This window comes from Lygodium microphyllum, chromosome 9 (genome assembly GCF_053477565.2).
Source record: "Lygodium microphyllum isolate KBCC chromosome 9, Lygodium_microphyllum_v1.1.10, whole genome shotgun sequence".
NCBI classification, from domain to species: domain Eukaryota; kingdom Viridiplantae; phylum Streptophyta; class Polypodiopsida; order Schizaeales; family Lygodiaceae; genus Lygodium; species Lygodium microphyllum.
In genome coordinates this window covers 5654484-5672835 of record NC_141143.1, presented here as the reverse complement: position 1 = coordinate 5672835, position 18352 = coordinate 5654484, and positions in this window count along the sequence as shown.

Sequence of the window (18352 nt, the reverse complement as noted above, 5' to 3'; positions counted from 1 at the left end):
TACTAGACTGAATGTTTCTTCATAGTCCAAATCATAAATTGGTGCATATCCTTTTGCAAGTAGCATTGCTTTATACCTTTCAAGAGACCTTATAAACCTATTTACATCCAATGGACTTCTTGCCATAAGGTAGTTTCACCAAATCCCAAGTCTTGTTTTTCCTTAGTGCATTCATCTCTTCATCCATTGCTTGTCTCCACTCTTTGCTCTCTACTGCTTCTTCAAAGCAAGTAGGCTCCACATGTTGTACATAAGAAACCATGTATGCATAATGCATCTTCATGAATCCATTATAAGTCAATCTATCAACTGGATACCTTACCCTTTCTGACCTTCTCAATTGAGGTGCACTACCGTGTGTCTCATCTGATCTAGCATGTGGTGGCACATACTTTCCTGCACTTCTAGTGCCAAGTGTTTTAACATGCGGAATGCCATATTCATCATCTATAGATTCATCTTCTAAACTTTCAATCATTGGTCTCTTACCTTTTGCAACTTCTGCACTCCTTTGTGCATTTCTCAATCTATCACTCCATGGACTGTAGCTGCCACTGCTTTCCACATTCTCTTGAGGTCCTGAAGCATCTTCCACATGCTGATTTTCAGCCTTGCTGTTTGCTGAAATTTTCCTTCCATAGCCATTATCATCATAGCTTTCATAGGAATCAACATCCACTGCAATTTTGGGCTTGTACCATGATTCATATTCACTAAATTTGACATCCCTGTTTATGTATACTTCCTTACTCACTGGATCATAGCATTTGTATCCCTTCTTCTCATCAGAATATCCAAGGAAAATGCATTTTACAGCCTTAGGTTCCATATTCTTTCTCAAATCATCCAGAACATGAACATAACAGACACATCCAAAGACTCTAAGGTATGCAACAGTGGGTTTCATGCCATACATTCTCTCATATGGTGACATATTATGAATCAAGGCTGTAGGTGTTCTATTCATAATGTGAACTGCAGTATGCACTGCTTCTGCCCAATATAACAATGGCATGTTCATTTGATTCATCATTGCCCTTGCAACCTCTGCAATAATCCGATTCTTCCTTTCAGCCACACCATTTTGCTGAGGTGTATACCTGCATGTCAATTGCCTTTTGATACCATGATCTCTCAAGAAGTCACAAAACTCATATGACATGTACTCTCCACCATTATCTGACCTCAAACATTTTATGTAGCATCCAATGTGCTTTTCAGCCATAGATTTAAATTCCAAGAACTTTTCAAATGCTTCACTTTTATGCTGCATAAAGTACACCCAAGTCATCTTGCTAAAATCATCAATGAAAGTGATATAGAATCTACATTTTCCGCTCATGGAAACATTCTGACATGGGCCCCAAATATCTAAGTGTATTATTTCCAAAGGATAGCTGCTTATTCTCCCCCTCTTTGGAAATGGCAATTTGGACTGCTTGCCAAATTGACAAGCCTCACATACGTGATCAAAATTCACATATCCTAAATGCGGTAGACCACGGACTATCTATTTTGATTGCATTTGCTTCAATCTTTGCAAATTAACATGACCAATCTGTCTATGCCATAATTCCACATCCTTATCTTGCCCATGTCCTCTCTCAACATACATAGAGTTTTGAATCACTGGAGTACCTACATCCAAAGAAAACAATCTCCCTTTCTTTCTACCATGAGCAATCACCCTGCTAGTTCTCCCATTATGGAACTCTTCAATGAAACATCCAAACTTATTGAATCTCACCTACAATCCTTGATCTGTCGTTTGACCAACCGATGCTAGGTTCTTAGTTATTGTGGGCACATAAAGTACATCACCAAGCTTGTTCTCAATCCCATCTTTAGTAACAAGTGGCACACTATCAATATGAGTAATTTTGTGTAAAGTATCATCACCAGTGGCAACATATTCATCATTCTGCATTTTCTCCTTGCTATCAAACCACTCAGCATGATTAGTCACGTGGTTTGTAGCTCCTGAATCCAAAAACCAGTCATTCTCACGAAGAGGATGAGTCATGCTCCCAAGCACATGCTCCATAGCAAATAGGTGACCTCTAGGCGATCCACCTCTAGGTCCATACCCTGTACCACCATAAGTGCCTGCATAGTGGCCATATTGGCTCCTTCCATGACCCCTAGACATGTCATTCTGTTTTTGATAACAATCCCTCTCAAAGTGACAAAACTACCCACAATAATGACAAGTGCCATCTCTTTGTGAAGAAGGACTAGACCGTCCTCTACCTCTAGGGAAAGATCTCCCCCTGCCTCTATGCATGAAGTCACCATGACCAAAGTTACCTCTTCCACGAGCAAAACCAAAATTACTACGACCAAGTGAAGAGCCTCTAGCTCTAGATGAGCTGCCACGACCTCTCTGGTGATAGAAAACACTATCTCCACCTACATTTTTGCCACTGCTAGATGCATTCAATCCCAACTTGATTTCTTCTATAAGTAGCAATCCAATAAGCTCCTCAAAGTCAGGCATAGAGCCTCCCCTAATGGAAATAGAGGTATCCAAAGATTTGAAAGCTGGTCCAAGCCCATTTAGTGTCACTAACACTAAATCATCATCATCAACAGGTGCATTAATGGATGCAAGGTCTTTTGAAATTTGCTTGATTTCTGCCACATAGTCACTGATACTGTGATTGCCTCTCCATGCACCATGTAATCTCTGCTTAAGTTGTATCTTACGAGCCTCTATACATGTTCCATACATTTTTTCTATGATTTCCCATGCCTCCTTACAAGTACTTGCCTTTTTTATATGAGGAATCAATGTTTCTGAAATACATATGGAGATCCAATGCAAAACCTTCCTGTTCTTCTCAGTCCAATCCTTATACGCTTTCTTTTGCTCTTCAGTTGGATGTTCGGGAACTTCTGGACATTCATCATCACCTGTTATGAGGTCCCATAGACCTCTACCCATCAAAAAATTCTCCATCCTATAGGACCAAACACTATAGTTGTCTTTGGTCAATTTGTTTCCCACGATCTGAGTGATCTGTGCCGTATCAAACATTATGACTACTATAAATTTAGAAGAAAACAACAATACAATCTATCTAGAAATGGTATTCAACAATATGATTGTCATACATGTGTCCAAAAACTATCATATACATCCATCCATGATGCCAACATGTCATACATTCAGCTCCCAACAAGAAACATCCAAATCGGATTCCACACGATGTTAGTATGACCCAAAATGCATCAAAACATGGGTCTAAAGTTGACCACTTTTCCTGCAATTTTTATGCAATTTTTTTGTGCCAAACTGAAAGTACTTGTCAAGCTGAAGTTGCAGAAGATTTTCCAAATTTTTCTGAGCAAAAAATCGACCTCCAAACAACCAATTCAACACTGCAAGACATTAATGCAGCACAACTTTCCCTTGAGCAAACAGAACCCTGTATAACACTGCAAACACCCAAGAACATTGAAGGCCCTTCCATAGCCCCGTTGTTAAGTTCTATCGCTAGTTTACTTCTAATTGCAACATGCCTTTCTGATCAGCATCCATGATTTTGCACACATAACTAGCTTTTGCCACTTGGAACAACTAACCAGCCAGCTTACAGCTTTTGCCATAGCTCAGCATTGAGCATATATGTATGTTGCTAGAGACCTGTTTTACCATCTGATGTTTCTTCCAAAATGCCTAAAAGAACATGACAATAATATGAAAGTAGGGTGGTTTCTTCATACACCATTTCCATCTTCAGAAATATATCGGACTTTACCATCACGTTTGGAGCTTCTTAAAGCTGTGATTTCAGCTGATCTAATAAGATTCCACACTTATGATTATGCCAGACACTTTGTGAGTGCCTACACCCGTATTCTTGGCCTGGACGGCTGCCTCTCCATCACAGCAGGCTTCTTCTTCATCGACCGGTAGCAGAAAACATAGCTATGGTTACGAGCCCGGCCTCCTTTGTGGCCTTGCCACGGCCTGCCCTGCATTGCTCCCTGTCATCATCGTCGTCATCTTGTAGCTTCGCAAGCCTCCGTTTCCTGAGCCAAAGGCAATCCAAGAGCACCACAGTCCTGCACAGTCGGTCCTCTCTGTGCGTCAGGGGTGGACCAGATGGCGAATCCCCTCCGACAACCCAAAAATAGTCTGTAGTCCAAAGGCCTAGGCGTACTGATACATTGAGAGAGGCACCAGAGTCTACAGCTACGTCGTTGTAGACTATGAGTGATTATGTGCTGCATAATGCACACAGTCCTATAGTTATTGTTAGGCCATCTGAAGCACTTCAAAAAACATCATTCAAATCATCTGAGAGGTCCAGAAAGATTGTGATAGCAGTTGATGACTCTAAGGAGGCTTTCCATGCATTCATCTGGTCCTTACAAAATTTCTATACCAAGCTAAACAAAGTAGTTATTTACCATGTGCACCATTCTACAACCCCCACCATTACAGCTGTAGGAGCAGGTGCATTTGAGATGGAAGAGATCTACTTTCCTCTTGATACAACTGATGAAATGGAAGTACAGGCTTTGATACCATAATAAAACTTCAAATAGAGGAAGACAAAGATGGAACAAGCACAAGTTAGGAGCTACATGCTGTCCTCTTCTTCATTATTCTTCAACCATTCCTCCAATTGTCCATACACCCTAAAATGGTATCCTCAAAAGATAGATACCCTAGAATTAAGGACACTTTACATACAACCATAGGATATGACATATTTATCAACACCAATACTGGTTGTGTGTTTTGAACGTAACATGCCAAGACCCTCATGAGAATGTGAAAGCCTATGTCAAGAAGCTGAGGGAAGTGTTTCGTAAGTTACAAACTTACATTCCTATTCTGTCGGCTGCCCAATTGCAATACTTCTTGCATGGATTGATTTCAATATTCAGGTGCAATTGAGCAGTGTGGCTTTGGCTGATATAGACACCACCATTGTGTGGGCCGAAGGAGTAGAAGCACGATTACAAATGGCCTACTCCTCTCGAATAAATCTTAGTGTGGGTTTAGTACCTGGAGGCAATCTACCATTGACAAATGGGAGTCAAGGGATGCCTATGAATACCCCGAATGGGAGAGGAAGCATGGTTCAAAATGTACCTTTATTTCCATCCCCTCCCAGTGTGACTATGCCTATGGCAAGTCAGTTGGCTCCACCAAATGTTGGAGGCCAAGTTTCGAACCCTAATGTTGATCCTGTGAGTCAACAACCAATGCCCAATCAAATTGTTAGGCCAATGGAATGACAGATAGGCGATCAAGGCTGTGAGTCAAGTGCATCTAATGTCCTTAGCGAAGTTAAGGATATGATGAAGCATTATACCGACATTATTTCTGAACAATATCGACAAATAGCTGTTGACGTCAATTTCTTGAAAAAGCAGCAGAATTTGATAGGGAGTTGACGCCCTGAAGAGGGTGGACCCTCAAGATTCAGCTATAAGTGGTGTGGTGGACAACATTTCCCTAGAAATTGTCCAAATATTAAATGTGATATTTATGGGAAGTTGGGCCATTTAGCCACTACCTGTTGGAGTAAGATTAGTTCCCTCCAACAAGGGAGTAAACAGCCAGGTCTAGTTAATCATAGAGTGCAAGGTAATAATCTCCAGCAAAATGATGGACCAAGATAAATATTGCAAAGGGAAAAGACCACTATAGAAGAGTTGCCACAAGGCAATGGAGTCAGCCTTATTGAGGCTGTACGAGTCAATGACACTGAAACCTCTAACCTAAGAGCCGTGACAAGAGGCCAAAAGGCTAAGGAGGTTGACAAAGATAATGCAAAATGGGTTGAGAGAAACCCTAAGCAAGGGGATAAGGGGACGTAAGTCCAAAATCCTAGCGTGGAAGGTGGACCTCTAAGGCCTATTGACAAAAAACTCGATCCTAAGAAGGATGAGGAAGTGCCAAGAAAGAAGGCAAGAGCTAAGAAAGAAGCACCAAAGCCGGTCCCGAGACCAAAAGAAAGGATGGTTTGGTGAGAAAATAGAGCTTTGGCTACCTATCATGATTTTGATTTAGCAAGTTCTCTTTGCAAAGTTAAACAAGATGTAAACCTCTTGCAGTGTTGAGATGACAAGCTCAACACATGTGGACATTGATGATGGACCGCCTGGTTAGATGGGTCCACACGTCTACACTTAGCACGTCGGTGGTCATTATGACTCTCACATGGCCATTGACTCATTACTTATTATATTTAGGTTGTTACACCTATTTACAACTGGCATAGTTATAGCGCCAGTCGACTAGTGTAGTCGGTTATGCATTGTTTGACTTAGTAGGCCACTTTCCTTTATGTTGTATCTTATCTATACTTTGTGTACATTGTAAAGTGTGTGGAATAAGAAGAAGAAGAAATCAGCAAGAAAAAGTTTTGGCCTCCATCTCTCTTCTTGTCTCTTGAGTGAGCTTCTCCTTGTGCATTCTATGTATGTTCGGCGTATCATCTCAGCAAGTCCCCCCACCATGTGATTCTTGACATGGTATCAGAGCCATGCCACTGAGAGAGGCTGATTTCGAAGGCTCAAGAAAAGGATAAGAAGCAAGGTTTGAGCAAGCAAGCCACGGGTAAGAAGCTCTCCCATTCTTCCACTCTCTCTCCTGGATAGTGCCTGTGGAGGCACCGGAAGCAGGGCAGAGCAAAAATCTCAGATTGCAGTGAGATTTGGTGTGCGCAAAGAGCGCTGTGTATTCTACAGATAAGTCCTTTAGGGCTTGCTCACAATTATTTTGGGCATCTGAGGCCATTTCAGGCCCTGTTTTAGAGCCACAAGGTTGCGGACAACAGTTTCAGGGTACACTGTGACTTCGATGTTAGATATGATCAATGCCCCACCCTCATTAGGTGCTACCAATGATCCATGGTGCTCAAAGTTGTAAGGCCCCCATTATGAGGAGAAGCCAAATGTGAGCCCGGACATTGGTTGAGTCCTGACTTGTATATCAGATGAGGTCTATGTGACTGGATGGCAAAAAGGTGACTGTTGTGGGTCTAATCTTTGGGTTAGACGGAGTGGTTAAGCTGGTAGCAACTCGAGCCACATTGCATTGAGTTGCGTGGTAAGGGAGTTAAAAGGGGCCCCTATTGTGGGGTCCGGGGGCCTTCCGCGGCCCCCTGGCTGGGGGGTCCCAGGGGGGCCAGCGGCCCCCCTGGCGGAGGTCCGGGGGCAGCGCCCCCGGCCCGATGGTAAAGGGAATATTCCTTGGAATATTCCCTGGCTGACTAGTGGAGGCTCATATGGTAGGTCGGTCAGCAGGCTGACCTAACGACCTTCGTGGGCTATAAAAAAGCTAAACCCCTTCACAGTCATCTTACACTTATCTTTCACCCAGTCAGAGTTGTTATTCCAGCTAGCCTTAAGCTGTTCACCTATCTTCTGTCTAGATCGCCATCTAAGCTTCACGCAATGGAAGTGCACGGGTGGACAGAGCCATCTTTGTATCAGTTGTTTGGAGTTAAAGAATTTAGTGATTCTCCTCTTATCTGTTGTGTACTCTCTATCTCTTTCTCAGATTCTGTTCGCTGCGCCGTGTAATATTTTACATTCGACTCTATTGACCGAAAGTGGGTGCGCAAGGTTACAGATTTCAAATCTGTAAGTTCAAAGGTATTTACCAGTGAGTAAACACAAGGTTTATCTGCAAACATGTTGCAAATTGCATGTATTGTTGAGCAGACAGTGAAAAAGGCTGTATGGTGTATTGTTGTGCACTACAGGTCGAGGGTTGCAGAAGATTTGCTTGTTGTTGGTATTAATTTTGTGATAATGGCAGAGAATAGTGGAAGCCCCATCATTGAGAAGCTCGACAAGAACAACTATCCATCATGGAAGTTCCATGTCACGAACTTCCTTATTGGAAAAGACCTCTACGAGTTTGTTTCAGGTGAAGAAAAGGAGCCGAAGGTGAGTGATCCTCCAACTGCAGAAGAGACAAAGGCATGAAAGGAATGGAATGAAAAAGACAAAAAGGTCATGTATTGGCTGTCTGCAATAATTGACAATAATATGCTGGGACATATTAGAAATGTAGAGAATTCATATGCAGCTTGGACCATACTTGAAAGTATGTTTTTCGTAAATACAAAGGCACGAAAGATTCAACTCAAGCAAGAGTTGAATACATTGAAGAAAGGGAAGATGTCTATCAATGAGTATGTACTGAAGGTAAGGAGCACTGCAGATGCATTAGCAGCGATTGATGCAATGCCCGATGATGATGATTTGGTGTCGTCTACCTTGGGTGGACTTAACAATGAAAAGGCTTGGAAGTCTTTTGTAACTTCCATATATGTTAGAAAGCCATTCCCAGATTTCGATGAGTTGGTCTCTCTTATGATCACTGAAGAGATCAACATGCAGAGTGAGACATCTGAAAGAAGTGGTGAACAGGTCCAAGCTTTCTACTCCAGTTCAGGAAGGGGACGTGGCACATTCTCTTCAAGAGGCCATGGTACAGGACGTGGTAGTGACAACCAGCAAAATAGATTGAATCAGCAATTTGGTGTTATGTAGGTTTCACGAGGTCATGGTAACTTTAGAGGCAGGGAGAGCTTTAGAGGAAGAGGTGGATGGTAGAACAGAGGTTCTAACAACTCTGGTATTGTATGTCACTACTGTGGCAAAACAGGTCATATTGCAGCCCAATGTTATGCTAAGAAAGATTATATCCACAGTGGTAAGTTGCAGCAAGGAAACTATGCATCGTCTTTGTTGAGAATCAGCAATCACACTCAAATAGCCTCTTTGTATGGAGTCTCAGGGTCAAGGACATGCAGGCTAACTTATCCCATATGCACAATGGTGCCTACTACAGTTTCCTACTTTCCTATAAAGCATTGTACTTGCTTCCTTTCTTAATGCAATGATAGTACTCTTTTCATTTCAGTAAAGTGTCAATGTCATTGTCCACATACACAAGATTGTGTTTATGAGTCCAAGTCTCAATCTTGGAACCTAATTCACTTGTGTAACAAACAGTGTCCATTCCATCATGAGTCTACACTTCTCCTTCCATCCTCCATAGCTTCCGGTTATGTCATGCTCTAGATCCCGCATTTCTAACATGGTATCAGAGCCCAGTTGGGCATGGCATTGCTTCTCCAGCCTCTCTTGATTCTTCTGAACCTCCATCCAGCTCAGTGTCAGTGTATGACTTCTTTTCTCAACTCTACTCTCACTGAAGCTTCCATGGCAGCCATAGCCAGCAGCACCCTATCAGATTGAACTGCTTATATCTCACTCCACAGGTCAAATCTCTTGGAGCTTCCTTCTGGAAAAGTATTCCCCAACTCATAAGGCTTCCCTGTATCACATCAATCCAGGACATTGGACCATCTGGAGCTCAGCATTGTGAAAATCCCCAATCTATGTTCTGTGTCTGCCATAGCCAGACAGGACCTACCTTGCTTGGAGCTTCCATAACTCTTCAACCAGGCCATTTCAGCCCACGATTTCTTCTGGAGAGTTGTTCCTCTGCTCAAGATGCTTCATCTTGGCAAATAATCAATGACATTGATGCTCCCTGGCTCCAGCATTGCAGAAATTCGACCTCGCTGTCCAGATCTGTGCCGATTCTATTCGCGGCACCTGCGCGCTGCATACTGACCACGATCTGCACAATCTCCATGGGGCTTTGGTAGCCCATGACATAAGCTTCCTAGATATGTAAAAAGTTTTGAAAATGATGCACTGTAGCTCCTGCAATAAGCAAAAAACCAGGCCCCTGTCTCAGAAACCCTAATTCCACCATAGCCAAAAGCTTCAAAATCTTGACATTTTTCACTGTTTCTCTCACTGAAGTTATCAACAGTGATTTTAATCACTGAGAAATACTCTCTAAAGTTTGTTAAAGTACTGTCACTCAGATCTAAAGACATCAGCATCAAATCAAGAAGGGGAAGATCACTTGGAGTAAAAGACTTTTGCAGATTTGGTATCCATTGACACTCAGTTAGTGCTTTTTAGCACTTGTGTCTCTCAATCAATTCTTCTGTTGCTCAAATCTAATAAAGTCTGAAGTTGATTTGCTACTGTTCTCGTAAATCTAACATGGGCAAAGACTCGCCAAATGCTCGATTCAAAGGAGTCGGATTCCACACTTGGCAAACCCGCATCAAGCTCATCCTGATGAAGAAGGGTCTCTGGGCCATCACAAATGGCAAAGAGAAGAAACCACGGGACGCGGACCTTGCAACTACTTGGCAAAAGAATGATGACAAAGCCCAGGCCATTATCAAATTGGAGCTAGATGACAGTTATATCCATCACGTGGATAACTGTGAGACCTCACAGGATACATGGAAAAGACTTGACACCCTGTTCGGTGCACAATCTAAATCATCAAAGTATGGTCTCCTAATTGAATTCTTCAGGCTTGAAATGAAGTCCAGCACATCACTTGCCACACATCTTAATTACATGGAAGGACTCCTAATCCAACTTGCAGGAATCAACATTAAAATGGATGAAGATGTTTGCATCGGTGTTCTACTTAAGAGCTTGCCTCTTGAATATAATAACGTATCAACAACTTTAATCAACATGCCAAATCCTAAACTTGTTGATATCCAGGCATCACTGTTAGAAGAAGAAAAGAAGCTAAAAACTAAAGAAGAACCAAGTACCTCTAGAGATGAGCATGCATTATATGTTGGCAACAGGTACAAAGGCAAGAAAGATCAGCTCTTTTGTGACTTCTGCAAAAGGACCGGACACACTGAGAAGTTCTGCCACGCAAGAAAGAGATCCCAAAAGGCCTATCTAGTCGCAGTCAAAGAAGAAGAAGAAAATGAAGCAAAGGAAGAAGAAGATGAAGATCACCAGGATCGGAAGGACAAGACTCATCAGTCCTTGTACTCTCATAATTCTGATAGACTGTTTTAATAGCCTTGTATTTTTCCTTGCCCTAATGCTTCCTGCCATAAGCTATGTAAACTCCTTATGTAACTTGGCATTACAGTCCCTGTACACTTTGTGAAGCCCTTGTTACAGCCTCTGGATGTCCACCATGTTTATGGTACCCACACTTAGCTGTTTCTGCGACAGCCTTTGGTGTTTTGCCATGTCTGTGGTATACCCACACTTTGCAGGTGGTTCTCATTACAGCCTCTACACACTTTGTGCCTTTCCTAGTTGTGATTGAGGAGGGGTGTTGAGAATCAGCAATCACACTCAAACAGCCTCTTTGTATGGAGTCTCAGGGTCAAGGACATGCATGCTAACTTATCCCATATGCACAATGGTGCCTACTGCAGTTTCCTACTTTCCTATAAAGCATTGTACTTGCTTCCTTTCTTAATGCAATGATAGTACTCTTTTCATTTCAGTAAAGTGTCAATGTCATTGTCCACATACACAAGATTGTGTTTATGAGTCCAAGTCTCAATCTTGGAACCTAATTCACTTGTGTAACAAACAGTGTCCATTCCATCATGAGTCTACACTTCTCCTTCCATCCTCCATAGCTTCCGGTTATGTCATGCTCTAGATCCCGCATTTCTAACAGTCTTCATGACAGAATGAAGACAAAAATGAACGTCTGTTTGTTATGCAGCATATGTTGAATACTGTTACAGGAAAGGGAACACATGATGATGTTTGGTATGTTGATTCAGGTGCATCCAATCATATGACCAGCCATGCAGAATGGTTTGGAGAGATGCAGAATTTGCAAAATGCAGGTTATGTGCAGACGGGTGATGATTCATGCCACCCAATTTCACACATTGGAAAAGTTCCCTTGTCCTTGCATGATGGTAAGACAAAGAGTCTTTCAGATGTATTACATGTGCCATCTATTACAAAGAACTTGGTGTCAGTCGATGAAATGGTAGAGCAAGGGCTGCAAGTCAGATTTAATGCAAAGGGCTGCTTTGTAGAAGACTTCAATGACAAGTGCAGGTTAGTTGCAAAGGGAAGTAGAGTTGGATGTATGTTTACTCTAGATGCTGGAATTCCTACTATGAATGCTGCTATGTATGCTAAAGGAAAAGGTGTTGTTGCAGACATTGAAATTTGGCACAAACGCATTGGACATGCAAATGTACAAAGGCTGAAATTAATGCAGTCCAAAGGGTTGGTTACAGGTTTGCCTACATTTAGAGTTGCAGAATTTCATAAGGTATGCGAAGCATGTCAGTTTGGTAAGCAGGTAAGACAACCCTTTTCACATGACAGAGATGTAAGCAGAAATATCCTTGATGTTGTGCATACAGACATTTGGGGGCCTACACAAAATGTATATCTTGGAGGCAGTTCATACTTTGTCACGTTTATTGATGATTGTTCTAGAAAGCTGTGGGTATATTTTATGAAGGAAAAGAGTGAAGCGTTTGAGCACTTTAGAACTTTTAAGGATGCAGTTGAAAGAGAAATAGGCTTGAAAGTAAAGTGCTTGAGGTCAAATGGAGGGGGAGAGTACCTCTCAAATGAGTTCAGTGATTTTCTGAGGTCTCATGGGATAAAGAGACAGTTCACATGCAGGTATACCCCACAGCAAAATGGGGTTGCAGAAAGGAAAAACAGGCATATTGCAGAAGTTTCATGTGCCTTGATGGCTGAAAAGAATATGCCTAAGCATTTTTGGTCTGAGGCTGTTCATACTGATGTTTATATTATGAACAGAACTCCCACAGCTGCAGTTCATGGTATGACCCCCGAAGAATATTTTACAGGTAAGAAGCCTGATGTTTCACACTTGAAAGTTTTTGGCTGCATTGCGTATGTTCATGTGCCAGATGAGTTGCGGAAGAAATTGGATCCAAAGGCTGAAAAGTGTGTGTTTATTGGATACTCTTTAGAGCAGAAAGGGTATCGCTGTTATAACCCTGTCACATGTAAGTTCAGAGTGAGCATGGATGTCATCTTTGATGAAATGAGCAGTCGGTATGCATCTAGTGGCGATGCATTGGATGATGATGATGATCATGACACTCATGTGCAGGCTGAAAAGCAAGAATTACGGACTCTTAGTGGACCAAAGACATCATCTGGTAGTCCTTGGTCTAGGAGACTAAGGAGTACCTCTACATCTTTGGGTGCATCTAGTAGCACTACAGGTAAAGACAAAGGAAAGAATAAAGTGTCAGAAGGCATTAATGCAGTTCTTGATGGAGACTCCAGTGGCTCAGAGAGCTTGGATGATGAGCTTGGCATTCCTTTAGTGAGGACTCCAGGTGTGCAGAGAGCACGCGTTAATGCAAAGACTCCATTGAGTGATCCAGTGGTACGCAGGTCTAGCAGGGTGAGATACCTTGTTAAAAGATTTGGTTTTGAAGGTTATGCAGCTCACCATTATGCTTATATGGTGAAACTAGTTGAGGATGTTAAAGCCCACATGTTTTGAGGAGGCTGTTGGTCATGCTCATTGAGATGCAGCAATGGATGAGGAGATGGCTGCATTAGAGGCCAATAAGACTTGGGTTCTAGTATCATTGTCGAAGGGCAAGAAAGCCATTGGATGTAAGTGGGTTTATAAGATTAAGCACAATGCATATGGTTCTATTAGTAGGTACAAAGCTAGCCTGGTTGCAAAAGGCTACGCCCAGATATATGGCATAGATTATGATGAAATCTTCAATCCAGTTACTAGGATGGAAACTGTCAGATGTGTGATTGCTTTGGCAGCAGCCAAAGGTTGGAGGTTGCAGCAAATGGATGTGAAGAATGCCTTCTTGCATGGTGATTTGTAGGAAGAAGTGTATATGGATCAGCCAACAGGTTATGAAGATTTAGAGCATCCCACATATGTGTGCAGGTTGAAGAAGGCACTCTATGGGCTCAAGCAAGCACCTAGAGCATGGTCTGACAAGATCAGAGAGTATCTTGTCAATATTGTCTTTTATGTTTCTCATGCTGATGACTCACTTTATGTGAGAAAGGGAGATGCAAGTTTGGTCATCTTAGTCATCTATGTGGATGACTTGATTATTACAGGTGATAGTGATAGTGGGATTGCTGAAGTCAAGGAATTTTGGAAGAAGAAGTTTGAGATGAAGGATTTAGGTGAGCTAAGGTACTTCCTTGGCATTGAGGTGATCAGATGTGATGATGGTATATGGCTGTCCCAAAGATAGTATGGCTTGGATATGTTGTCCAAGTATGGTATGACAGCATGCAAACCACTTTCAGTCCCGTTGGAGAAGAATGTAAAGTTGAGTGCTGATGTTGGGGATGAGATAGAAGACCCTACTATGTTCAGGAGGATGGTGGGGAGTTTGATCTACATGACCATTACAAGGCCAGACTTGAGCCACGTTGTTGGTCTTGTGAGTCAGTTTATGGAAGTACCTAGAAAGCCACATTTGGATGCAGTCAGACGTATATTGAGATATGTGAAGTCCACATTACATTATGGACTTTTCTATGAGGCAGGTACAGATGTACAGGTGTTTGGATACACAAATGCAGATTGGGCTGGTAGTATGTCTGATAGAAGATCTACCAGCGGATACATGTTCTCTCTTGGTAGTGTAGCAGTTGCTTGGAGCAGCAAAAAGCAATCTACAGTTGCTTTGTCGAGTATAGAGGCTGAGTATAGAGGTGCTACTATTGCAGCATGTGCGGTAGTATGGCTACAAAATTTATTGGCTGATTTGGATGTGCAGGTGGAAGGTCTAGTTGTCATTTATTGTGACAACATGAGCAGTATATAGTTGGCTAGGAACCCTGTATTCCATGCCAGGACAAAACATATTGAGGTACACTACTTGTGAGAGAGAAGGTACTAGCAGGTGAGATTGACTTGGTGTATGTCAGCACGCAAGATCAGATAGCTGACATCTTCACGAAGGCATTGGGTACAAAGAAGCTTCAAAAGTTTCGAAGATTACTTGGAGTTGCAGAGATGCAGTTGAGCTTGAGGGGGAGTGTTGAGATGACAAGCTCAACACATGTGGACATTGATGATGGACCGCCTGGTTAGATGGGTCCACACGTCTACACTTAGCACATCAGTGGTCATTATGACTCTCACATGGCCACTGACTCATTACTTATTATATTAAGGTTGTTACACCTATTTACAGCTGGCATAGTTATAGCGCCAATCGACTAGTGTAGTCGATTATGCATTGTTTGACTTAGTAGGCCACTGTCCTTTATGTTGTATCTTATCTATACTTTATGTACATTGTAAAGTGTGTGGAAGAAGAAGACGAAGAAATCAGCAAGAAAACGTTTTGGCCTCTATCTCTCTTCTTGTCTCTTGAGTGAGCTTCTCCTTGTGCATTCTATGTGTGTTCGGCACATCATCTCGAGCAAGTCCCCTCACCACACGATTCTTGACATGCAGTTGATTAAATGATCTCTAGGAGTATGCAAGGAATTCAAGAAGTTCTTGCATATTGGGTATATTGTAGAACCTTTGGGCATAGCACAAGTAGGGGAAGATTGGTTTAAGCATGCTCAAAAGAATTACCCTAGGGTTCCAGCTTATGTGGATGGAATATTAGTAGAGCATGCCATCATAGACACTAGATCCTCCATCAATATCATGAGTTCAGAGTTGATGGAGAGGTTGGGTCTAGGCATCCAAAAAGACAGCTCCACCCTTCTTAGAATGGCTGATGATAGTCTCAGACAACCAGAAGGTTGCGTTACTAGAGTCCATGTTACAGTTGCAAGTGTAGAATGCTTCTTGGACTTTAGGGTGATAAGATTTGCAGGACGTCCTAGCTATCGAGTTTTGCTAGGTAGGCCTTGGATCTTATGAACAGACTGTCAAGTCGATATACCCGCCGGTCAAGCGGTTCCAGGTAGAGGTGCTAATTGAGTAATAGTCAATGCTTACCATGATTCTCCTCAGAGTAAGAGAGCTCCTTTATCCTCTACTGAATTAGAAACAGTAGATTATCCATCTGGTAGTGAGACGTCATCCAGTGATGAATCTAAAGAGGGGTCCACTATAGAGAATATTTATCAGACAAATCTAAATGAGCCGATAGAGCCGCAAGATAGGATAAGAGATGCGGATGTGATTGAGTTGGACCTTGGCACACCGAATGATTCACTGCCAATTAAATTATGTTCCATGCTCAGTTCAACAGAAAGGGAGGACTATGTGTCCTTGATCCAAGAATTCCGCGATATCTTTGCTTGGAGTTATGACGAGCTGAGAGGTATTCCTCCCAGCCTGGCTATTCATACTATTCCTGTAAAAGAAGGCAGTCGTCCTGTGCGTCAGAAGGTAAGGCATATGCCTTTTGAATTGAGGGACGGGCTGTTTGAGGAGTTGCAGAAGTTACGGAAAGCTGGTTTGATTTTCCCTATACAACACACAGAATGGTGTTCACCAGTTGTCATCAGGAAGAAGAAAAACAACAAGATCCGACTATGTGTAGATTTTAGAGAGTTGAATAAGTAGACGTTTAAGGATTACTACCCGTTGCCGTTTATTGACCAGATTTTGGATCAACTAGCGGGTAGGGAAATATATTCATTTATGGATTGCTTTGTGGATTACAACCGGATGGCAATTGCAGAAGAGGACAAGTTGAAAAGAACTTTTATTACTGTCTTTGGTACTTTTGCGTACCATGTGATGGCCTTTGGTTTGTGCAATGCACCTGGATTATGGCAACGAACAGCAGACAAGACCTTTGGTGACATTTCCCCAGATGAGTTGAAAGTATTTATTGATGACCTGGGGGTAGCCACTGTAAGGGAAAGGATGTTGATTATTTTAAGAAAGTGCTTTTAGCGCTGCAAACAATTTTGTATCACTCTTAACCCACGGAAGTGTGTCTTTGGAGTGCCTTATGGGCTATTGCTAGGCCATGTGGTCAGTTCAGTAGGAATAGCAACTGACCTTGAAAGGATCAAGGTTATAGTCGCTATGAGTCCACCACGCACTCCGAAAGAGGTACATAGCTTTCTATCATCGATAGGGTACTATCGGAGGTTTATAAATGCCTTGACAAAAAGGACGTTGCCATTAACGAACTTATTATCCTTTAGCTGTCTATTTGTATGGAGCGATCCTTGTAAGGTAGCTTTCGAGGATGTGAAACACGAGCTAGTAAAAGCACCAATTTTAAAAGCACCTAAAAGAGGCGATGTGTTTTATATATTTTCAGCAGCAACCACGCATAGTATCAGCCTGCTATTTAGCCCAAATTTGGGAGGAAAAGTGGTATTATCTGATAGCTTTTGCTAGTTGAAAATTGGGCATTTCAGAAATTAACTACACCTACATGGAGAAATTGTGTCTTGCAATGGTCTTTGAGACTAAAAAATTCAGGCACTATATCCTCTATGAGAAGGTAGTTTTCTATACGAAGGCGGAAGGGCTTAGATTGCTTATGAACAAGCTACAACCACCTGATTGTTTGGAAAAGTGGTTAATCACTTTGCAGGAGTTCGATTATGAGATTAAGAGTAAACCACCGAGGTTGCTGGGTATTGTGGAATGCCTTGTGGATTTCGGGGAGCTGAAAGAGACTTTGCCTGAAGGAAGCGATATTGAAGAAATGTTTAAAATTGATACAACTTCTATCCCATCTTGGTATGCTACTATCACGCATTATCTATCAACGAGAGAGACTAGAGCTGGTCTATCAAAATCAGAAAAGAGGAAAATCAAACAACAGGCTTTGAAGTTCTCCTTGATCGCAGGAACACTATATCGATAGGGTGTTGATGATATCTACCACCAATGTGTGATGCCCGATGAGGTGCCTTTCATCCTGGAAGAGTGTCATGACTCTGCATGTGGAGGGCACTTCGCTGGACGGTTGACAGCACAGAAAGCTTTAAGAGCTGGGTATTGGTGGCCATCCATCTTCCAAGATTACTTTGAGTATGTTAAGAGATGTGATACCTATCAAAGACATGATAGCAGAGAGAATAGGAAATGCCCACTTACGCCTATCATGGCTATCCTTCCATTTGAGAAGTGGGGCATTGATTTTGTGGGTCCTATTACCACGTCGTCTACTACCCAGAAGAGGTACATTATAGTAGCAGCTGATTATTTTACAAAATGGTCAGAAGCGCGGGCGACGAGGCACGACAATGCAAAAGTTGCTACAAGTTTCCTTTTAGAGCAAATTATTTGCCATTTCGGTCCACCGAAGGAACTAGTATCGGAGCATGGAACCCATTTTTTGAATAAGGTGATTAAAAGTTTGACTGAAGCTTGGCAAATAAAGCATAATAAAATGACCCCTTATAATCCGCAAGCAAATGGACAAGTTGAAAGTACTAATAAGAAGCTTGTGGGTATCTTCTCTAAAATAGTCTCTGAGAAGAAACGAGACTGGAACAGGAAGTTGTATGTGGCAGTATGAGCGTATAATACAACGTTCAAGCGAGCTACCGGCCATACTCCATTTAAATTAGT